This window comes from Sorex fumeus, unplaced genomic scaffold, assembly GCF_029834395.1.
Source record: "Sorex fumeus unplaced genomic scaffold, SorFum_2.1 ptg000094l, whole genome shotgun sequence".
NCBI classification, from domain to species: Eukaryota; Metazoa; Chordata; class Mammalia; order Eulipotyphla; family Soricidae; genus Sorex; species Sorex fumeus.
Window position 1 is genome coordinate 11,430,834 of NW_026606151.1, and position 25,103 is coordinate 11,455,936.

The window sequence follows — 25,103 nt, forward strand, 5'->3', positions numbered from 1 at the left end:
GTGAGAATGAAAACTGTTACTAATATTTCATAAAGAAAGGAAGTGGTGAGGGGTCAGTTCAGAGTCATTTGTTGGTGCTTGACAGTCCTGGATGAAACATCTATGTATGTGAACATATCTACATGTACACACACACACACAACATACATGCACATACACAGACACTCACATACCTGCACACACAGACACAGACATACACACATGCGCGTGTGCACACACACACACACACACACGCACACACACACAACACTGAACCTGACTTCTATGGGGACACCATATAGAAAAATGCATTTGTCTAAAGAAATTCACTGCGGTGAAATATAAGATAAATACAGGATGCATTCCTGGTTCAAAGGAAGGCAATCATCCTTTCTTGGTCTACTGACTAGGTAAATCCTCAAAGTGAATACAATATTTGGCCACAATTACAAAGAACAATTTTTAATTTTTTTAATTGAATCACTGTGAGACACACCATACAAACTTTTTCACGATTGAGTTTCAGCCATGCAATATTCGAACACTGTCCCTTTACCAGTGTACATTTCCAACTACTAATGTCCCAGTTTCACTCCTACCCCCACCACCCCCAGTCTGCCTCTATGGCAGACCGTTTTTCTTCTCTCTCTTTTTCCTTTTACACACTTCAGTTTGCAATACTGTTACATAAATAGTATTATGAATATCCCTATATGTCCTTTTAGCACCCAGTTTTTGTCCAGAGTGAAAATTTCCAACTATCATTGTCATGGTGATCCCTATTCTGTCCTAACTTCACACCTTGCCTCATTTTTGTGGTGAGCTTCTTCTATGGGCCAGTCCTCCTGGCATTCTTTTCAAATACACAGGGTGATTATATACAAAGAACGATTATGTATATACAAAGCACAGAAGGCAAGACCAAAATGCGTTCTGTAAATAATGCATTTCACTGTATCACTGTATCACTGTCATCCTGTTTGTTGTTCACCAATTTCCTTGAACAGGCACCAGTAACGTCTCCTTCGTCCTAGCCCTGAGAATTTAGAAAATATCACACTTGAGGCTCTTTCAGGGTCAGGAGAATGAGACCCATCATTGTTACTGGGTTTTGACATATTGAATATGCCATGGGGATTTTGCCAGACTCTGCCATGCGGGCAGGATACTTTCAGTAGCCTGCCAGGTTCTGAGAGTAAGAACTAGATAATAAGATGTCACGCGGCCGCAAATGCAGCCGCATGCTTCCGGGAGCTGGGCTTTATAGTCTCTGGGTCTTGGCTATTGATAGGATTACACGATGCCAGAAGCAGTTGGTGGATGTAAAGCCTGCATACTGGAAGATGGGGGATCTGGGTGGAGAAGGCCCAGTCCCGATTTGAGCAGGCTTGGAGATCTAAGTCCTGGGTCCTGCACAGCTGGGTTCCTCTGCTGCTTCCTTCATGTGTGAGGCTCATCCGAGTGTGTGGAGAGTGGTCTTAAGTATGGCTCTGCCTTTAAATAATGCATTTCAAATATTAAAAACAGTTTCAATATTTTCATTAAAATTGTATGATGAGCATAAAAAAGAACAAAAGAAGTCCTTTAAGTACAATAGTCCTGTAAATCCCATTACACTATAAGAACAGAGACCATCAGTTAAAATATTCACCAGGTCAGAAACATAGAATGAATGAGCAATGTGAACTGCATGGAAGTTCTGGTGATCATGATTTTCTATAGAGGTCATGGGCTTATTGCCCATTTCTAGAATGTTTGTTGCCAGGTGCCTGGTATATCATATATCCTAAATCTTCTAGAATAATTCAGGGGTCAGAATTTTGAAAAGGGAACTAGCTATATATTGGTATTAGCAATCATTTAGTCTTTTTCAAAATTGGCTATCTTAAATAAAAATATATCTACTGAATCTGGGAGATAAATTTAGCCTTTTAGATTCAGCTGAAGAGAAGAACAACATGGAGGGCGGGATCCACAGATCCCGAAGGGAAAAAAAAAACAGGTTCCAAAAAGAGCCGAGATCATCGGGAAGCCCCAGATGGGGTAGGTACCACATCCCGCCTCCCCCAGATGGAACCCCGGTGACCAGAAGCCTCTACAACCACAGCTCGAGTATGCGGGAACTTGGACTTTTCCTCAAATGTGCCGGGACTGCAACTCCCAGGTAACCTCAGATTCCGGAAGTCACGCCCACAGCCTGCCCCCCAGCGCCATATTTACAGCATTCAGCTGAAGAGAAGAACAACATGGAGGGTGGGATCCACAGATCCCGAAGAAAAAAAAAACAGGTTCCAAAAAGAGCCGAGATCATCGGGAAGCCCCAGATGGGGTAGGTACCGCATCCCGCCCCCCCAGATGGAACCCCGGTGACCAGAAGCCTCTACAACCACAGCTCGAGTATGCGGGAACTTGGACTTTTCCTCAAAACCCCGTGGCCGCTCATGCGGCCGCGCAACATCTCTCTATATACAAAGTGATCTATGGGAAGTAAATGACCCAACGTTTCTCTCTCAAAATCATAGTTAAGTTTGGAACACGGCCACAGCCCCAGAAACACAAGGACTTAATGCAGAACCCAGCAGCTTGGAGCAGAAAAGTGAACGGGCTATGCGTTAATCCAGGCCATCATGACTGTCTGGAGGGGAAAGGGTGTTGCCCCATTCGCCCTCTCCTCTCTGGAAAGAAAGATGGCGGCCACATGGGAGCCTTGTGGACAGCAGGTATGAGCCGGGGGTGTGGGGGCAACTAAAACTCATGGGAAGGGGGGCGTTCCGGTCCGTCCTTCACGCCCTACCGAGGTCACCAGTTGCCCCCCGCGAGCGGCTCTCCAGCACGGCCACGGCCCCAGAAGCACAAGGACTTAATGCAGAACCCGGAAGCTTGGAGCAGAAAAGTGAATGGACCATGTGTTAATCCAGGCCATCAAGTCTGCCGGAGGAGAAAGGGTGTTTCCCCATTCGCCCTCTCTTCTCTGGAAAGAAGGATGGCGGCTGCATGGGAGCCTTGTGGACAGCAGGTATGAGCTGGGGGAGTGGGGGCGACTAAAACCTCATGGGAAGGGGGGCGTTCCGGTCCGTCCTTCAAGCCCTACCGAGGTCACCAGTTGCCCCCCGCGAGTGGCTCTCCAGCACGGCCACAGCCCCAGAAGCACAAGGATTTAATGCAGAACCCGGCAGCTTGGAGCAGAAAAGTGAACGGCTATGCGTTAATCCAGGCCATCAGGTCTGTCCGGAGGGGAAAGGGTGTTGCCCCAGTCGCCTTCTCCTCTCTGGAAAGAAAAATGGCGGCCGCATGGGAGCCTTGTGGACAGCAGGTATGAGCCGGGGGACTGGGGGCGACTAAAACCTCATGGGAAGGGGGGCGTTTCGGTCCGCCCTTCATGCCCTACCGAGGCCACCGGTTGCCCCCCGCGAGCGGCTCTCCAGCACAGCCACGACTCCAGAGCACAGAAACCAATTTCTTAACTATCTGACTTTCAGTAGAAATACTTCCAGGGTCAATAAGTAAAATAGCAGAAATCCAAAACCAACATATAATTCTTGAACCCAGCTGTAGAAAGCAAATCACTTTACAATGCTTTGTCAGCATGTCTGATTCGGGGGGGGGGGTAAACTCTAAATAATAGTGGTGAATCTTTTATTGAAACAATGAATCTAATCAAAGCAGATAGAGTGTTAACTAGAATTCATCTGCCCCACAGGGACTGGGAGGGGTGGGGGGGTGGGGTTTTATTGGGGTTCTTCATGGTAAAAAATAAGTTTTGGTAAAGGGAAATGTGCTTGATATTTGCATGACTGAGACCTAAACCTGAAAGCTTTGTAACCTTTCCCATGGTGATTCAATAAATAAATAAATTAATTAAAAAAAAATTTAGCCTTTTAGCACCTATGTTGCCATGCCCTCAAATGTCCAGTATACCTTAGCTTTAGTATATTTTTCAGAGATGTTCCATTTTTCCTTAAACCTGTTAATGAAACAAGGTTAAATGATGGCTTGAGCTTTTACTTCCTTATCAGGCTAGATGTCATTTAAATTTAAAAATTAATTAAATTAAAGGCCCTCCCGTTGATCGTCGATTTGCTCGAGCGGGCCCAGTAACGTCTCCATTGGAGACTTTGTTGTTACTGTGTCTGGCATATCGAATACTCTCGGTAGCTTGCCGGGCTCTCCGAGAGGGGCGGAGGAATCGAACTCGGGTCGGCCATGTTGGCCACTTGTTAGGCGAACGCCCTACCCGCTGTGCTATCATATTAGGCCTTTTCACTGGTTGGCCAAGAATCACCAGTGCCATTTCCAGTGTTTCTGAGCATCACTTAATAGGTCTAAAATATTTTTTAAAGAATTAAAGGATTTAACGAATTATACTCTATCCTACTATGCTAGTTTTCAGAGACCATTGTATAACACTATACAATGAGCTAAGATAAAACTACTTCTACAAGTAATGATTTTATTAGTGCCTATGACTTATTGAAAACTATTTTTTGAAACGTTTTTAAATGCTTCGGTGGTAGCTACACTTTAGTAATATGCTATTATTAGTCACATGAAAGAAACGCTCTGTTGGAAAGCTGTGGGTGATCATATGTTTTCAAGTTTAGGTTATACCATTTATTGTTAGTCATACACATTAAAATTTGGGCAGAACCATGCTTTTTTAAATTTTGAAACAAGATATGTTCTTAAGCAAATTACATTTAAGAGTTTTGGGCACTTTGGTGCTGGAGAAAATACACTAAATTTTTACATAAAAACTATAAATATTAACACCATGGCAGCCATGTTACCTAAACCGCAGTTAAAAAATTTAAATGAATCAGACAGCAAAAAAGACATTTGAAGTTTTGGACTTGAGAACAGTATTGTATGAACCTTAAGTAAATCTTAACAAACAGCAGCAAAAGCAGGAATTTCTTTTCAGTAGTTTATGTATTGGGCTGGAGCAATAGCACAGCAGGTAAGGCGTTTGCCTTGCACACAGCCGACCTGGGTTTGATTCCTCCATCCCTCTCAGAGATCCTGAGAAGCTACTGAGAGTATCCTGCCTGCACTGCAGAGTATGACAAACGCCTCATAGCGTATTTGATGTGCCTAAAGCAGTAACTACAAGTCTCACAATGGAGACCTTACTGCTGCCCACTTGAGCAAATCCATGAACAATGGGAGGACAGTGCTACAGTGCAATTTATGTATTTATTTAGAGGCAAAAGAACTGAACCTGATGTCACACATCTGTCCTGGAAGGAGAACTATTGGGGAAGTGTGGCCAGCAAACAGTTGGGAAGTGGTTCAGACTCTTTCATCTGGGATCTATTATCTCCTATTTTCTATTTAACCTCTTTCAAACAGGTGTTTGTCCCCCTTCCTCCATGAAAACTTTTCCAGACTACTCGTGGTCTCCATATTCTAAAACTAACAGACACCATCTTGAAATTGTCATCAATTTATCCAGATTCCCTCTTGCTTCATTTTATTTATTTGATGTTATTTTTATTTAATCACCATAATTATCATAATGTTTAGATTCGTACTTTGGGAATATTTTATCACTGCATCACACTTGCTACCAAAGTGTCCACACCCTTCCTCTAGTGATTCAAGATGCCTGCTTGTGCCCCTTCAAACCCCCCCCCCCCCCCATTAGCAGGCACTTCCTGGTATAGTTAAAAAATTATTTATTTATTTTATTATTAAATGCAATTACAAAGCTTTTATAATTGGGTTTCAGTCATAACATGCTCGAACACCCATCCCTCCACCAGTGTGTATTTTCCACCACCAATGTCCCCAGTATTCCTCTCACCACCCCCATCAAACCCCATTCCCTGCCTCTAGGGCAGACAATTTCTTCCTTTCTCTATCTCTACTTTCATCAACCATTTTTAAATTGTACTATGGTCTTTAATCATTTTTTTAAATTTCTATAATAGCACGTCCTCCTCTTTTCTCTCTTCTTTCCCTATCCAACTTTTAGATATTGGAGTATACGATTTCCTGTATTTAGTAATAACTTCTCCTTAGTAGAGGAGGAGTAATTACTAAATAATTTGGTCTTAGGCTTCTAACTATAACAAATTGGCTGGTGATTAGCACATTTATATTTGTATTCAAAAAGAGCCTCAGATTCACATATCTGTTTATAAATACTCATGGAGGCTTAATACACATTTCTAGTTTAACACATAAAAATGTCAGCTTGCTCTTCCAGCCTGTGTTCTCCCTTGAACACAAATATCCCTACTAGTCTTTATTTTTGCTTGATTCTTCCCACTTTGGAGAAGCCTGTGTTCTCTCTTGAACACGTATTTCTTCTTTTTGTTTTCTCTTCACTTCTTTCTAAATGAGTTTCATTTAATAAAAATTATTTTCCTTCACTACAAAAATGAAAAACATTAACATGTCATTCTTCTCATCACCTGTTCACAACCTAATCTTTCCCAAAGATTCTTTCTTATACACTTTATTGACTGGATATGTGTGAGTTCAAAGCATAGGTGTGCAATGTGTGTGTGTTCGGTGGCCAAACTATTTTCTCACACCTCCCCAGCAGAGGAAGAAAGAGACGGGGGACCATGGATAGATGGTCAAAATGGCCCAGTTAATGCAGAGCTGCTAGAATACTTATAGAACATCTGAAGGGCTTCAAGGTATAGGTCTGCACATGGGTGTGATTGATCATTTACAGAGGCAAAGTGTTTCAATGGAGTCAATTCTCTTGGGTGGATTAACTCAAGGAGACACTCTTGTCTTTTAGGGGCTCTATGGAGAGATCCACCCAGGGGTGACAAGCATTACACTGCTTTTATTTTTCCCTTTAGTTGTATATATTAAAAAGTTAAGTTTACTTATTAATATTTGCAGTTATTTGGATAAACAGTAAAAGGTATAGATTCCAAAACTTAGATCTCTGGGTTAAGTTATTTCTTATTAATACAGTTATTCGGAGAGCCCGGCAAACTACCGAGAGTTTGATGGCACCCTCATGGCAATTTGATATGTTTGGCATATCAAATACCCGTGACATACTTGATATGCCAAACACAGTAACAACAAGTCTCAAAATGGAGATGTTACTGGGCCCGCTTGAGCAAATCGATGAACAAGGGAGGAGTGTTTATTTGGATAAACACAGTAAAAGATACAGATTCCAAAACTTAGTTCTCTGGGTTAAGTTTACTTCTTATTAGTACTTGCAGTTATTTAGATAAACACAGTAAAAGATAAAGCTTCCAAAACTTATCTCTCTGGGCTCCAAGGGCAAGATAGGCTTTTTTACTGTAAATCCCAGACTAAGTATTCAGGCTGTTCAGCTTGTCTTTCCCCGTGGAGGTCCTGTCTCTTAAGTCATAACGGCTTGCATCAAGACCATTCTTTTATGTTCTCTGTAATTGACTGATGCTAGGAGTAGATGTATTTCAGAGTTGATCAAATCCCAAATTATAGGAACACAGTATTAATGGTCTTTCTGTGTCTAAGCAAAGAACAGTGCTCTATAGTAAAATGTGAAAAGGCTATAGGGAAAATAGAAAAGTAAGGAATTCACTACAAATACAAAGTCCATACTTACCAGAAGGTTTGACTTATAAATAAATAAGACTGACTTGGGGGATTGAGACAATGGGAGAAAAAACACAAAGGAAAGGTTAAAAATAAACTCTGGGATGAGGAGTGCTCAAAAGTTTCTCGGGGGGGGGGGGGGGTGGATAAGGGGAAATTCACTGATGTAGCCTAAATCACTTACGGTTAATAGTCAACATATCTATATTATATTTGTACTTTTAGCTAATTTTGTCTTATGCCTTATGTAAAAAAACCCACCAATTTCTGCATTATTTATCTTTAAAATATTTCTGGTTACTTATAGTTTGCTTGTCTTCTTTTTACTGCCACCATACTTCCTAAGTCATCTCTAGCTCAAATTTCTATAGTTGCAACTGTTCATTCTTTGATTCCATAGTACAATGATTACACAATTGGATATTCTATGTAAAACAATTTAATGTGTGATCCTAACATTTCTGTATTTAAAAACTCCTTAATAAGGCTAGAAAGATGGCTTGGTAGTTAGGGAAACATACTTGGGATGTGCCAGAACAGAGTTTGAAACCCACACTACTAGACTCTCTGTCTGGGAGCACAGTTGAGTGTAATGCAGAACAGATAATCTTGAAATGTAATTTATACATGGAAAAAAACATGGGCTGGAGAGCTCATGTATGGATAGAGCATGTGCTTCTGTACGGCCAAACCTGGTTTGATCTCCTGCACCATCTAGCATTCTAGCACTAACAGATAAAGTTTTGAACACCTCCAAGCACCACAAGGGTGGCCCATATAATTCCTAACACCACAGTCTCAGACCAGCACATTTGGGCCAGCATCTTTCGGCCCTTGCACTAAATAGCCATGGTGTTTGGCCAGGATTAGCTGGGAGGTGTGCCAGACCTCCTGGGCACCACTTCAGAGGCTTTACTTGCCAATGTTTAAAAATAAAATAAGGAAAGGAGCAATAGGACAGGAGATAGGGCACTTATGTTGAACCTGGCAAGCCCATATTTCATTCCTGACAACACAAATGGTGCTCCTGAGACCCACCAAAGGTGATCCCTGAGCACAGAGCCAGAAGTAGGCCCTGCGTACTTCCAGGTGTGGCCCCCAAGCAAAACAAAACCAACCAAACCAAAAAAAAATACCTTTCAGATGAGGAATTAAACTTGGTTTACATGACTTTGTGATATTGTTCCACAGTTTTTTGTCTTTACTAATTGAATGTCTGCTACTATATAGCAGCCAGAATATAGATTCTTCATATATAACAGTTACTTTAATGTAATTTAATTCATTGTAATTAATGCATTTGATTTCCCAACAATTTTGAAAGATAGCTATTATTCTGTTTTCCAAAAGGGCAAATTGAGATTTGCAAAGATTAAATAAATGATAGATCACCAAATTCTGTTTTACATGACCTGAAAATCAATGATTCTGCTATCCTCAAACTCTTTGTACAAGTGTAAAATTTCAATAATATAGCAACCATTAACCACTAGAATATTAATTGCACTTGATAGTGCTTGGTGGTAAAGTTGCTGCATTAGATAATAATTGAATTTGGTTATTATTTCAGTAATTGTGAGTATTAAGTTCTAGCAGATTTTTCCAAAATTAAAAACATAAGCTTTTAAAAAGAGTTTGAAGTGAAAAAAATATAGCTTTCTAGATTAATGTCAAAGCATGTCATAATTCAGTCACCCAGAGAGTCCTGAACTCAAGAAAAATACACCTATACAAAATACTAAAGATATTGTTCATCTGCAAATTGAATTAGTGCTAGCTCTTCACAATACATGTAGTAATCTTAATAAAGGCTTACATAATTGTATGAGAACTAAAGAGTATTTGTTGATGGTATAGAAAATCTCAAATAGAATTTTAAAATAAAATAATGAGCTCTATGGACATTAAATAACAATCTTCTGTTAAGATCATGTACTAAATTTTTTATTAGAAAGAAATAAAATTGGCTTTTTAAGACATATTCTCACATCACTACTGGATGAGGGTTCAGGACTCAATGTTCACTTGTCAAGGAAGGACCAATTAACTGCCACAAACAGAGCTACACATTGGGTACTAAATGTCTCCTTCAAGGGAACACCTGCAGTTGCTTGAGTTTCCTGGTTGGAGTTGGGAAATGGTCATTAAGGAGGCACTCAGAATGAGTATTCTCCTGGAGAAGTAGAAAAAGAGTATTAGGTTCAGTCTAGAGCACAGAAGTATCCTGAGCTTGGCGACAGACATCATGCCTCTCAGCTAATGGACTCTTCAGTGGCTTTCTTGGAGCACACACAGTAGAAATAACTGCTAAGTCTTAGGCATAAAGGGTTTACCCTGTATTGAAACCATTGTTTGTGGGTTCTTTAAAGGAGAGGTAGCTCTGATTGTTATGTTTGTCCCCCTAAATCAACATAAGCCCCATTTTCCAACTGTAATACTAAAACTTTCCCCTTTTCTGAGTCAAAATTAGTTCTAGAAACTTCTGTTCTCAGACCATGCTGATTCCTAATAATGTTGGTCATGGAAAAAAGGATGAAAAGAAAGCTTAATTCCAAAACTGTTGATTGTTAAGTCACCATTCTCACCATCGTCTACTCTTGCTACATTTATCTTGTCATTAATGAAATAATTAGAACAATCACTCCACCTAATCTTAAGTATTCCATAGAGGCTAGAGAAAATGGGCCGGCTTCTAATGGAATTTTATACAAATTCCATGCACCTCTTAAAAGTCAGAATCTCTGATGGACACATACTTTTATGAATCAGTAGGGTCTTTGTCTTCATTTCCTTTATTTGTTGTTGTTTCATTTTTTGTTTTTAGGCCAAACTACTGTGCCCAGGGGACCATATGTGGTGCTAGAGATTGAACTCAGGTCAGCTACTTGCAATGCAAGCACCTTACCTGTTGTACTATCTCCTCAGCCCTACCCTTCATTCTTAAAAATATAGATGCAAGATTTTCCTTAGTATCTAGAAATATGAATTTATATGAAAGCCAAGGACTTAGTGAGCTGATTTCTTCTATATATTGGAACACATAATGAGATTTTTTTTTAGTTTATTGAAATGTTTATTATACTATTTAATAGAATAAAGACCAGTGTTAGGAGGAAAAGATTAAAAGTTTAGAAAGGGTAGAAAATGTATAAAGTTGATCAGAAATTTTCCTCTATGCTTTGCCTCTGGCTGGAAACCCACAACGTGGGACCAAGTTTCCTAAGAAATTAAATAGCCAAAAGTTAGGTATGTTGGAGCTATGCCCACAAACCACTTCCAGCTCAGTTTTAATCTCAGATAAAATCTGCTGAAAATTCAGGTATGCGGGTTTTGTGACTGAAATCTGCAGACTTTCTCAGAATTGGGACAGGCTACCTCCCCCCACTTCCCAATACTCTTGGAAGCACTAGCAGTCACCCCCACAAGCCAGCTCCAGTGTCATCATATAAGCTCTACCACTGGTCTTGTTTCAGAGACCCATAAATAAACCTCAAAAGAGATCAAAAGCTGTAGCTAATCTTGCACCGTGCAAGACTGAACAGATGGGGGCAGGTAGTCCTGGTGCCCACCCAAGCAGAGCCCCCTCAGCCCCAGCCATTTGCTTCCACAATCCAAAATCACCGCCATACCCCCGGCCTGACTCCACCATCTGAGGATGGACTTGACCGAGATATAGTCTGCTGAAATTTTGGCTGTGCAGGTTTTGTGACTAAAATCTCTAGGCTTTCTCAAGGTCAGGGTGGGCTACCTCCCCTCACTTCCCTATACTCCTGGAAGCCTCAGCAGTCACGTCCATACCCAAAGCTACCCCCAGTTTAAAAAAAAAAAAACCCTACTCCATCCTTACTTTCCCAATAAACATACTGAACACCCCAGACAAACATGATGAACTTTTGAAACCATATTGCAAATCATGTCTTTCTAAGATCCCAACAAGCTACAGAAAGTATACCGCCCACATGGACAGAGCCTGGCAAGCTCCCTGTGGCATATTGGATATGCCAAATATAGTAACGACAACAGGTCATATCCCCCTGATCCTCAAAAAGCCTCCAAATGTTGGGAAAAGATAAGTAAGAAGAGGCTGCTAAAATCTCAGGGCTGGGAGAAATAGAGATGTTACTGGTGCCCACTCGAGTAATTTGATGATCAATGGGATGACGATGATACAGTGATACAGTGATTAACTAAAATACATATTTAATTTCCTAACTATTGGCATTTAGAGCATATAAAAGTGTAAAAACTACACATTTTGTACTTAGCTTTAAGAATTACCAATATCTACTCTTGTTCACCAATGACCCTTTTCTCTAAGTTGTAGAACTGAAGCAAATTCTAAAACTTTTTATCATTTTAGTAGCATGTAGTTAAAAATAGTGAGGGTATTTTTAAAAACATTTCAGCTTCTAGTTCTAACTGCAGAAAATACAGGCTAGTATATTTTAAATGTTACAAGAGTGCAATCAGCAGATTTCTGATTATTGGAACTTACAGGATAAAAACTTTATTTATTCTACAAATAAATTGCAAAGGATAGAATAGGATTAGAAATAACATACATAAATTAAAAGGTATTAAGAACCATTTATTCTAAACAACAATAATACATCAATTGGGTAAATTTAAACAGTAATCAAACATTTGCTAATAAGTGATATTAAGGAATTATTGTTTTTGCTTTTCTTCTGTTTTCTTTTTGGGGCAGCTAAGATAATTGCCTCTGGTTATACAAGAGGTATTTTTAAAAACACATTGCCATAAAAAGCAAGTATAAGTATTCATCTACCTGGAAAATTTGATAACTCAGAATGACTCATACCTCAAGTACTGTGTAGCTGTCTTCTTCCTGCAGCAATTTTAGTGTCTAATAACAAAATAAAATTTTATGAAAATTAAATAAGAAACTGAAGAAGCAAATCTTGCAGTCTAACAAATCCAGATCTCTGGTTTCCGTTTTAAAGGGTCTAAGAGCTATTGTCAGTTGTAGTTAAATGAATGGGCAAGAAGGTAATTTTTCTCAAAGAACATACTCTCTCCTTTTCTGAGCTTAGCATGACTTCTTATCTTTGGTGATATTTGCCTTGTTAAAGTAAAGGGACCCATCACTTTACAAATCCAGTTGATTCTCTCTCCTCTATTTGGCCTCAGTTACTAGACCTTTGAAAAAGGCCAAGAGAAGATTCCTTGAATTTTTTTTCTTGTCAGACCTTTCTGCTATATATTTAAAGAACAGGCTGAGATGGGGAGTGATGAGTCTCTCAAGGAAATAAAGAAAACGTGCTCATTAGAAGGCTCATTAAGAATAAAGTGCAGTGAGGGGACTCTGAGAACAGACTCCTTTTCTGGTATTTATCAGGACAAAGTGCTTTTTCTAATGGGACACCTGAAAGGTTCTCTGTTGCAATTACTATCAGGTATTATTGCTTTGACTAAGTTCTTGGAATCTGCTTTGTCCTTCTCTCTGTCTTGGGAAACACTTGAGGATACCATAAGGTTGGTAGGCTCCTGGAGAGAATATTCTCACTTTCCCTATCTTTGCTCAGAAATCCTTTCCCTCAAGAATCTTCAAATGTCAGAAGGCAGTTGAAGATCAGACCTATCTTTGGAGCAGCATATACTGAAAGATAGCTAGAACAAATACTTAGCCCCTTCTCCTCTATCCTTCTTCATTTCCAATTCTTTTTGCTTCTCTCTCACCTAAGGTGAGAGTCAGCAAACTTATATGAGTTAGATAATACAGAGGGTAAATATCTGAAACTCTGTTTCCTTATGGTCTCTGTTGCAGTACTGCTCTTCTTATAGCAACAACAGCCACAGATGACATATAAATTGTAAGATAACACTCTTTTGTCCTTCCTCAGGTAGCTTAGGTTTGTCAAGTCACACCCATCTAAGGACACTGAACTTGTATTGTAAGCAATGTCCTTTCTGTGTGGACACAGGAAGACAGTTAATATTATGCTTTGTAACTTGGGAGTTGATTGACTCCAAATAATATTTACTCCTGGGCATCTGATTTCTTGACTCAGTTGCCCTTAGTTCCTAGCACCCCAAAAGCAGGGTCCCGACGAGGGACTGAATGCACCCAGGGCAAGCTGTGAGCTACCCTGGCATCGAAATGGGCCAGGCTAAAGAGCCACGATACTCAACTATAAGTTGAGGGCATGATCATGGACAAATGCTGTCATGATCCAAAAGTAAGTAACGACGAGACTAGGACCCCGCTGGAGCTAGGAAGATTAACCTGACCTGAGGACTGCGGAATGTATAGTGAGATGTTCTCAGGAAGAACCAAACTAAATTTATATCTCTTACTGTGCTCATACAGAATGACATTGCTGAAAATATTAGAAGTAGATTTATTACAACTATGTAAGTAGATTACTAACTGAGGGAAGAACACACCCTTGTTGGGATCCCACCCTTGAGCAGATCTCCTAGTAATCTGAAGTAATCTCTGTAGATGAGATTTTATCCTTGAGTTAATCTCCTGGAGGAGTGGTCTTACCTCTCTTTGTTGATTTGTCAGTATTCAACCCACCTTTATGTCACTGCCTTATGTGACTGCTATATAAACTAAGATTTAAGCTCGGAGAGGAGAGTCAGAAGCGAGAGAGCTTGGGCTCCAGAGATCCAGAGTCAGAGCCAGAAGGAGAGAGGTTCCAAGATTGGGGCCCAGGAGAGAAGGAGGCAGAGAAAGACAGGACTGAAGAGGATTGAAATTTTTCATTTCATTTCATTTCATCATCCTGTTAATCGTCGATTGCCTCGAGCAGGCCCCAGTAACGTCTCTTTCATCCTAGCCCTGAGATTATATTCACGGCTCTTTAGGAGAATGAGACCCATCATTGTTACTGGTATTTGGCATATTTGGTAGGCCACGGGGAGTTTGCCAGACTCTGCCCTGTGGGCAGGCTACATTCGATAGCCTGCAAGTTTGTCCAAAGTAGGAATGAGATAATAAGATGTCATAAAAAAAAAAAGTTCTGATAAGATGTCGCGCGGCCGTGAATGCGCGAAGATGCTCGACTCCAATTCGAGTAGGCTTGGAGGTCTCGGCCCCGGAACCCGCGTGGCTTTGTCCCTCTGCCAGTACCTTCATGTGTGCGGAGAGTGGTCTCAGCATGGTGGTGGCTGGTCCTGGAGGTCTTCGGCTGCCGGAGCCCTGGTCAGGGCGGGGAGGAAAGCTCAACCCGCTCCCCTCCAAGGGGCTCCGGGAAGGAACACCCAGGCACGGGGGCAGAAGACTGCACTGTTCTCGTCCGGGATCTGGATTTTATAGTCTCTGAGTCTTGGCCGCTGATGGGATTACACGGTGCCAGGGGACAGGTGGTGGGTGTGACCCCCGCCTACTGGAATTTGGAGGATCTGGGTGGAAGATGCTCGACTCCAATTCGAATAGGCGTGGAGGTCTCGGCCCCGGAACCCGCGTGGCTGTGTCCCTCTGCCAGTACCTTCATGGGTGCGGAGAGTGGTCTCAGCATGGTGGTGGCTGGTCCTGGAGGTCTTCGGCTGCCGTAGCCCTGGTCGGGGCGGGGAGGAAAGCTCAACCCGCTCCCCTCCAAGGGACTCCGGGAAGGAACACCCAGGCGCGGGGGCAGAGACTGCACTGCTCTCGTCCGGGATCTGGATTTTATAGTCTCTGAGTCTTGGCCTGGCCCTCGTTTCTTCTTCCGTCTGCCCTTGGCCAACAGCCGTTCTGATCCAGGTCACACACAGCGGCTCAAGAGCACCGAACGCAGGCGGTGAGACAGTGTCATCCAGTGAGCCCATGAACACACAACCTTCGGCGTGATAAGATAATACAGAGGGTAAATATCTGAGACTCTTTCCTTATGGTCTCTGTTGCAGTACTGCTCTTTTTATAGCAACAACAGCCACAGATGACATATAAATCAGTGGGTGATATGTTTCAATAAAACTTTATTTATATTTATAGGTAATGGGGGGGGCAGAGATGTGTCTCAAGTAGTAGTAGAAGGTTCTGGGTTTTGCTTCTTAGTCCCATGTAAGTCCATCAGAACCACGTGTGGCAACTCCAAAAAATGAAAAAGAAAAAGAAAAAAAAGTGATAAGGCAGATTGACTTAAATGCATTGGTTTTCTGAGTCCTTTTTGAACAATCTAAGAAGGAAGTTCTCTCATTGCACTTAGAAAATAAAAGCAAGAATGTAGCACCCTTGAACAATTTTAACTTCGGATATTCAAATTTCAATATCTACAAGTTTTTTTTTAACATGTTTCATGAGCAAGAATCTGCATGATGTCCTGGAAATATGGAAGCATAAAAACCCAAGTAACACACAGTCATGTGAGTAATTAGACAGTTAAACAATTCCAATATGGTGTGTTAGTCTGATTAGTCTATAATGGATACATGGACATATGAGACCATGTAGGTTTGTTAATGAGATGCAAGATGGTCTGAAACATAAAGTATTAAAAATATTTCCAGGATAACTTCCAGCCCTGCCAATGTAAGAAAGCCTGTGGAAATCTACCTGTTCCTGGCCCTCAGAGCATTTGCTATATCAACAATACCAGCATTAGTGAAAGTCCACTGAAGAGGAGAGAGAAAGGAGAGCAAAGAGTGTTTTGGAGGAATGGTGACTAGACACCATGTGATAGCAAGTCCAGTGGTCCATGCTGAGATTTTTATTCTGCAAGACATGGATGCCACAGAACATTTTCAGTCCGGGAATATAGGGTGTGACTCAATGATCTGCTAACACATAAGAAGCAGAATGGAAGAGGAAAATTCATCTCTTCCAGCAGGTACTGTCTTTTCTCTTAGAGAAGGTGTCAAACCTAAACACAAATGCACAGAACTAGGATTTAGAAAATCAGAAAGAAAATTTAAAATAGTCGGAATTCTTGTTCTCCACCTGAGCTTCCTGGGTCATCTGTGTGGGCAGTGGATCTGAAATGTTCCCTTGCTACAGGAAGAAATAAAATTCAATGACAACGTGTAGTGTGTGTGTGTGGGGGAGGGGTGGCAAAGGTGGGGGTGAAAAGTCCAAAATATCTAATAAGCAGTTTCTTCTGAGTATGATTTGAGGGCCCTAAGAATTCATTTGCCTTGATGAGTATAATTCTATATTCATCTAGGATGTAAAACAATCATACAGCTGAAAACGCTTTTTCTTTAGGCAAATATTTCCCTCTCTGAGAAAGGTATTTTAAAATGAATATACTCCAGGAAGAGTGACACATTGTCAATCACAAACTAGTAGCTTTTTAAATAAAAGAAAAACAACAGAGCCAAGGACTGAGATGGCAAAGGACAAAGGCTCTACCCATGTCTTAACATCACCTAAGGCAATGGGAGAGAAATAAGGCAGAAGACGGAAGACATGAACTGCCCATGAATAATAAACATGTGCAGAATTGTGCACTTTTCAGACTCAGTTGAATTTTAACTGCTAACTGACAATTTGTATAGCTGTCTGGGAGAGTTGGGTGTGTGAGGGGGAGGTAGACAACTGGGTGACTAGAGATGGGATGGGCTGCAAGCGACAAGGGAATGAAGGCCTGCTCTCAATCCGATGGAGATACCTATTCTACTCCCAGCAAGTGTCTGCTCATCATCTTGTCTTCTAAATGCAAAGCTTAAGTGTCTGGGTGAATAAACAAGAGCTCTCAAGAAGACACAGTGCCTGATCTTCTGAGGCTTGTTGCATTTCCCAGACAATGAATACTGAATAGAAGCTGGTGCAAAGTTTCAGAACATGGAGAGTTTGATGACAAGGCAAGTGACTCAGAGCTGGAACATCTCAACTTCTCCTATGTTGTGTAAACCAAAGAAAGTCGCTTTCTGAATTTGATTTCTGCCTGGAAAAGACCAAAATGCAATCTTGGGGCTTTCTTACTAGATTCCTTCATACCTTAAATATTGACTGCAGTCCTACTATGTATGTGAATACCTTGATTAGGAGCTGAGGAGGCTCCAAATCACATGATTACAATATAAGCTACCTGTATGGGAGTGACAGAGAAACTATTATTTGAATGTAAATGAGGGTATAGAATGACTTCTATTTCCTTAGTGCAGAAAAAAAAAACCAGGAGATTGTAAAGGTTTGAAAAAGTTTATGCAGTAACTCAGTGGGGTTATTCATGTGATTGGGGGATGAGCTGTGATTGGAATGTGAAGGACTAAAGAAGTTTCTGCAAATCAAGACCCTCCATTACAGAAATCGCCTGGTTCAGTGCAAAAAGGGAATGCAGAACTGTTTGTTCCAAAAGTAGAGTAGGGTGAAAACTCATTAAAGTTTCTATAATGGGGGATTAAGGAGATAACATAGGAGTTAAGGCATATGCCTGATATAAAACTAATCTCAGTTACCAGGGTGGCTTTAAATCACAGTCCTGGTTGAACAAGCATCTCCAAGAGAAGCCCCCAGACCTGCTGTGCATTGCTTGGAAAATTAAGGGAAAAAGGTATCTAAAATGTAAGATATGCTCTTTCTTCCCCACTCCCTCTCTTGACCTATGGGCGTTGTGGTTATTTCTGTCATGTTCTCTGTGCACTGGGATACCTTTAGGTGAATGCAGACCCTTGCAGACTCCCTATCACATTCTATGATATAGCACATGTGTGTACACAGCCACCAAGTCAGATCCCTTCTCAGACCTATTTCTACCATCTACCTGGATGATGTACTCCAGTTCCAGCCTGATGATGGGAAGTTTGTCTGTCTCAAGCACCCTAACCCATGGACAGGTGACCCTCAAAGAATTGCAACATCACTGCTGGGTTACACTTGGTTACACTTGATAATGGCAAAAGAAGATCCGTCTTACAAGGTCACCTGTCCAACGGACATGGTAGCCACCATAACCTGCTGTGAAAATGAAGTGAATTGAAAGGCCAGTGGTGGAGAGGCTCTGGTCTGGAGCAGATAAGCAGTAGACCATTGTGGGGTGAGTTTCAGTAGGGTATGACTAGGTGAACCTCTGGCAGCAGGATGAGGGCATGAGCAGTATCTTACTAGGCTGGCTTAGGGAGGGTGAGGCCTGGGAGCTAGGAGGTAGAAAAATGGATGGGCTGCCAAGGATCTCTTCTTTGGAGGCAGTATGTGTGATATTGAATGACCCCAGTGAGCTGAGATGTGAGTTTCCATTATTCTACTGGGCTCCCTTATAAAACACACACGTAAAGATAACATATCGAGATTTGCAAGACTCAGGAGCATTAAGCCATAAATAGGAACCCTCTAAGTAAGGGGGCTTGCTTCACCTGTGTGACTGACTCTGGGTGAAACCAATCCAGTGGGACTGAGCCCTCTTTAGGAAGGAGAGTGCTTGACAGGAAGGTATTTACAAAGAAGGTAAAAGGAAGGAAGTGAAGAAAATGAGTAGAGCAGTTTTTGCCCAGCACTGTTCAGTAAGATGGCAACTTAGAGCATTGGAATGTGGCATTGATCAAGAGCAAAGTGGCTTCTTCTCCTTCATGGAGACCTGGGTGAAGCCACATATCCTTCTAGGATCTTGAGTATGATCACACACATTTTAGAAGGAAACAGTAACATTTATCTTCTTCTCTTTCTACAAGAATAATCTTTATCAGTGCACATGGTCACCTAGAATAAAGACGTAATTTTTCAGTCTATCTTGTGCCCCTATAAGGGCATGTGATTAAGAGGTTGTCACCAGAATATAATTAGGTTTTTTTCTTTTTTTGTGTGGCACACTGCCTAAAATAATTCTGGACATGCTCTTTTATCTTTTTGTCTTTTCACCTTCCTTCCTCTTTCTGCCTTAAACATGGATGGAGACATTGTGCTTTGATCAGGAGGAAATGAACCACCCCTAAGAGTAATGAAGTGATGTGTAGAAGAAGGTGTTATCCCTGAGGACTTCCTGGAATAGAAATTTAGGTCCAAATCAAATACATATCTTCTGATGATATTATTTTCATTGAAAGAGAAAACAAATTATTTTGTGTAGCTTTTGGATAGCAAAGCAAAGCAAAGGCCCTCCCGTTGATCATCGATTTGCTCGAGCGGGCCCAGTAACGTCTCCATTGGAGACTTTGTTGTTACTGTGTCTGGCATATCGAATACTCTCAGTAGCTTGCCGGGCTCTCCGAGAGGGGCAGAGGAATCGAACTCGGGTCGGCCATGTTGGCTGCGTGCAAGGCAGATGCCCTACCCGCTGTGCTATCGCTCCAGCTTTTGGATAGCCAAATCTATTTCTCACTACTGTGCAAAGCAAATTTACCTTTGTGCATATGCTGTCATTCAGAAAAGAAGTATACTTGTAATAAGTTAGCAGGTTAGCTTTGGACTTTATATGAGTATCATTAGTGAATTAGCATCACAGATGCAATCTATTTTGATTGCCCTGACAATTCAATTTATAGGTGCGGAAAGAGAACTAAATCTTGGATCTTGGTGAACTGTATCTTCATTCTGTGAAGCAGTAATGTGGTCAGTTCACACTGCCTCAGGACAGACGGGGGTCTACAAGGGTATAGGAGACATAGTGAAACACTTGTTCTGTTAGTGCAAGGAAGCGACATTGCTGCAGCTGGTTCATTAAGATAAGCAGAATTCAGAGAAATGGCATGAGGTAAATGTGTAAAATTACTATGTGGCCTCTGCCATTGAGTATTGTATTGACTCATGGTGCTTATGGTTTCTCTTTCCTAGTTTAAGAGGGGTCTATTTATTCCTAGCTTGACAAAGGGTTTTTATACCTTTTTAACAATGAATTAATATTTCATTTATATGGAATGTCCTATATCTATTCAGGTAATATTTTCATCTGTAGGGATTTTTATTAAGATATTTTACTTATTAGTTATATACTTAAGCATTATCTATAATAGAATATTTTCTAACATAAAGCCTTTTAAATAGAAAATATGCTTTTACAGGCCTATTAACATCTTCCCTTAAATTTTTCTTAATCCCACTCTTTCTTACTAAACTGTATATTTGTGGAATTTATCAATTTTATGTAAATTTTAAAGTGTGTCAGCCAGAATTATATTATATGACCAGGTATTAAATATAGTTAAGTTAAATCGAAAGCTTCTTCTTCTAGATTCATATCTGGAAGAGGAGAAATTTAGGATGCAACGTGACTTCAACTGAAAAAAAATAGGTTCATAATATAGAAAGTGAATTAGTAAAAAATAAGAAAGAAGAAGAAGAAGAAGAAGAAGAAGAAGAAGAAGAAGAAGAAGAAGAAGAAGAAGGCTTTTTTTTTGCTTGTGTTAAGGAAATTATACACTTTACTGTTTCCCAAACTGGAAATCAATATAAGTTTTGAGGCAGCTATCAAAAGAGGAAGTGGACCTGGAAAAACTAAAAAGACTGAAGGCTAGGCCTCCCAGACAAGGCCTAAGGCACTCTGTCATCTCTATCACCTCTCAAGATCATTAAGACAGAGACATGAATTAGTATAATTTCCTTTAGGACTACAAAAAGAAGGTCAGGGTATCATCAGACTTGGCAATCCATTGGTTAAAGTATATGCACACGAATATTTTGTGTGCCTTTTCCTTCCCTGACTCTTCAAAGGGAGACAATGTGATATGAAAGGTTGATGAAGCTGGTTGACATACCTAGAATAAGTAGGGCTCTAGATACAAAATTATGTGACATTTTCACCTGGATTAAAAAAAACGGGGGACATGGTTGCAGTACAAATGAACTAATACTATAAATAGAGTGGCATGTGTGGTCTTTGAATAAGCCAAGTATATTAAATGACATTCTATTAAAAGTATGTTGAATAAAATGACTTTTACCATTTACATTTCAGTATAATTAACTTGTTCTTCCATAAAACGCTTTCAAAATATTTTCACAAGTGTTTGGCCATTGATTTAGAGATCAATGCATTTCGGAAATTAAATGGAGGAGGTGATAGATAAATTAATAGTGATATTAGATGCATATTAAGTTAGCTCGCATGCAGACACATTAGCTCAGAGTCATTATTCAATTCATTGCCTCATACTGCAGAGCTTCTCTAATCTCTGAGAAACAACAATCATACACACAGGAAACCACATATGCTATTTGGGCCACATTTTAAAAATCAGAAATAAGGCTTTTTCTGCTGGTGCATATCGGATGCCTCTTTGAGTGACCAGCTAACCATTTTCATTTAAAATTCTTTCAATTATTAGCAAATATCTGAATGAGCACAACAGTGAGTACAAAAAGAAATTCTCTATTTACTGGAAAGTATTTTATTCTTTGTTTCTATTAGATTAAAAACACACCGGATAAAGGAAGAGGCAAGAGATCATCAATTCAATCCTACTAAGAATCGATCTGGTTTCTAAAGCACTTTACGGTAAACTATTTCAGGGGATATCTACTTGTTTGATAGTACTAATTTGTGTCTCATCTAACTTCCTCATACAGACAACTATTCTTTTACACTTATTGGAGGTGGATAGTAGATTTGTCCCAATTTCTAAGCAAAAGTTTTATTATACTCAACTACCTGTTATTAATCTTTGATTTACTTTGCATTTTTCTTGACAACATAATTGTTGCTATGAAGGGTGTATTTTATTTTGTTTTGGTTTGATTTTGTTTGGTTTGGTTTTGGGGCCACACTCATGTGTATCCAGGGTCACTGCTGGCAGTACTCAGGGGATCATGGCATACCAGGGATTGAAACCAGGAGTCCCACAGACAAAATGCACTAGTTCATTGAGATATTTTTCTAGACCCAATGTCTAGGTTTTTGAGCAATTTAATAATCCTTTGATTAGTTTTTTGTGTTTTTCTGTATTGTAACATTTGTGTTTATAATTCGGCTTAGTGGGATAGCCAAAGATCAATTCCAATGTACTTAGTATATTTTTTAACAATAGAGCAATATTATTTAGAATGGTTCAAATTATGAAGACATCCAGGCTCTCCTCACTAGATATTTCTATTAATTATCAATAATTTTTATCTTTCAATTTTTGCCTCAGTGTATTTTATTTCTACTATAAATTACTAAAAATTACTAAACTACTAAATTATTCACTTAGTTTTTGATAGTTTATGTAGTGCAAATACCTCCCCTCATACAAGTGACATTAAGTAGATTAGCTTCATATTTCAATAATAAATCTTTGCAGAAAATTGCAAATAAATCTTTGCAGAACTTTCACATAGTACCTGTATATACAAGTTGGAAATAATCATAGAAAATCAGATGTACCTTCTGTTCTTTTGTCTTAATCATTGTCAGGAAAAGTCTTGTGTGCCTCCTGTGTATCAGACAGAGATCAAGAAAGATTGTTTTGTGTTTATCAGATGAATTACCAAGAAATGAATAGAAATCTGTTTTTACCACTTACTTCACATATCAGACATATAGACTATCACAATGTAAAGGAAATCTAATGACTCCTGGTAAAAGGAGAATCTCTTCCATGCTTGGATTCATTTTATGAATTAGTCTTGTATTTCTTGGAATATGAACCCAGGAAATCAGAACACGTTGTCTTAGGATACGTATTGTCATTGCAGATTATAGCTCTCTACCAGATACAAAAAATGATCCCGATTATACACACTTAAAATTGTGTACCAGTAGGTTTTCACATGCTGTGTGTGCAAAAATTTAGTGCAACCTATGGATTCCTATTGCAGAAAAAAAAATCTGTTTAAAATTTCAAGAGGTACCTATATTCCCAGAAACCCATTTATGGACTCTAAAACAAGGATTTCTTTTCTTTTCTTTTCTTTTCTTTTCTTTTCTTTTCTTTTCTTTTCTTTCCTTTCCTTTCCTTTCCTTTCCTTTCCTTTCCTTTCCTTTCCTTTCCTTTTCTTACTTTCTTTGTTTTCCTTTACACTTAAGCCTTGTATAATCTCTCTGACCCTAGACAGTTATCTTTTAACTATTTTTTTCAATCCTTTAAAATTTGAAAACTATTTTTAGTGGACTGGAGCGATAGCACAGCAGGTAGGGCGTTTGCCTTGCATGTGGCTGACACGGCCAACCCAAGTTTGATTCCTCCACCCCTCTCTAAGAGCCCAGCAATCTACAGAGAGTATCTCACCTGCACGGCAAAGCCTGGCAAGCTACCCTTTATGTATTCGATATGCCAAACACAGTAACAAGTCTCACAATGTTACTGGGCCAGGGGGGCACATATAGAATGACTGCATTAATTTGTGGGATAACATATAAATAGTATATAGTTTATATATAATATATAGTATATATTATAGTATATCATATATTATATAACATAGTATATTTTATATATTATAAATCATACTACATAATATACTTATATCTATATCTATATCTATATATCTATATCTATATATATATATATATTATGATACTAATATCCAAAGAGAGGGTAAGCAGAGGCCAGGAGGACAGGTCAGTGGTTGGAAGCTTGAGTATGTGGAGGGTGAAGGACACAGGTAAAGGGATATACCTGATAACCTTTCATTTTCTGTATTGAAAACCATAAAGCCCAAAAGGAAAGAGAGAGATAGTGAAAGAGAGAGAAGGAAATCGAGAAAAAGAGAGAGAGAAAGAGAAGAAAATTGGGGGAGGGGATGGGAGAGAAACTGGTACAGTTGGTGGTGGGAAAAATACACTGGTGAAGGGACAGGTGTTGGAATATTATATGATTGAAATCTAATCATGAACAACTTCGTAAATGTGGATATCACTGCAATTCAATTAAAAAAAGAAATGAAAAAAAATAAATTTTTCTTTAAAAAAAAACAGGATAGGGCAGATTTTGCCTATTGATTTTTTTAAGATTTTTTTTTTTTATTGAATGACTGTGAGTTAGACACTTACAAAGCTGTTCATGATTAGATTTCAGTCATACAGGGTTCCAACCCTCATTCCTCCAGCAGTGCACATTTCCCAGCACCAGTGTTCCCAGCTCCTCTCCTACCACTCCCAATCCACACCCAGCTTGTCTCTGTAGCAGGGGCTATTCTTGTCTCTCTCTACCACCATCTCTATCTCTCTCTCTCTCCCCACCCTCCCCTTTCCCTTTCTCTCCCTCTCTCCTTTTGGGCACTGTACTTTGCAATACAGATACTGAAAGGATATCAGTAATATCACTTTACTTACTTTTAACACTCAGTTCTTGTCCAACTTGGTCATTTTCAGCTGTTATTGTCATACTAGTCTCTTTTCTATCTTACCTTCCCTCTACCCCACACACATTTGTGGTCAGTTCCAACTATTGACCAGTCCTCCTAGCCCCTGTTTTCCCCTGCCATAGATATTAGTCTTCTACTACATATATGTATATATCTGTGTATACACACACACACACACATATATTCACAGACAACTAGTCATTCTATATCTGTCCCTCTCTTTTGGACTCATTTTACTCAGCATGATACTCTCCATGTCCATCCATTTATAGGTGAATTTCATGACTTCATTTTTCTTAACTGTTGTGTAGTATTCCATTGAACACACGTGCCATTGTTTTTTTTTTATCCATACATCTGTTCTAGGGCACTCTAAGACAAGAATTTCTAAGACAACAATCGAAAGTCTTTAAATTTAACTATGGTAATTCCATGCCAGTGAATATGATGGATCTCCAAAATG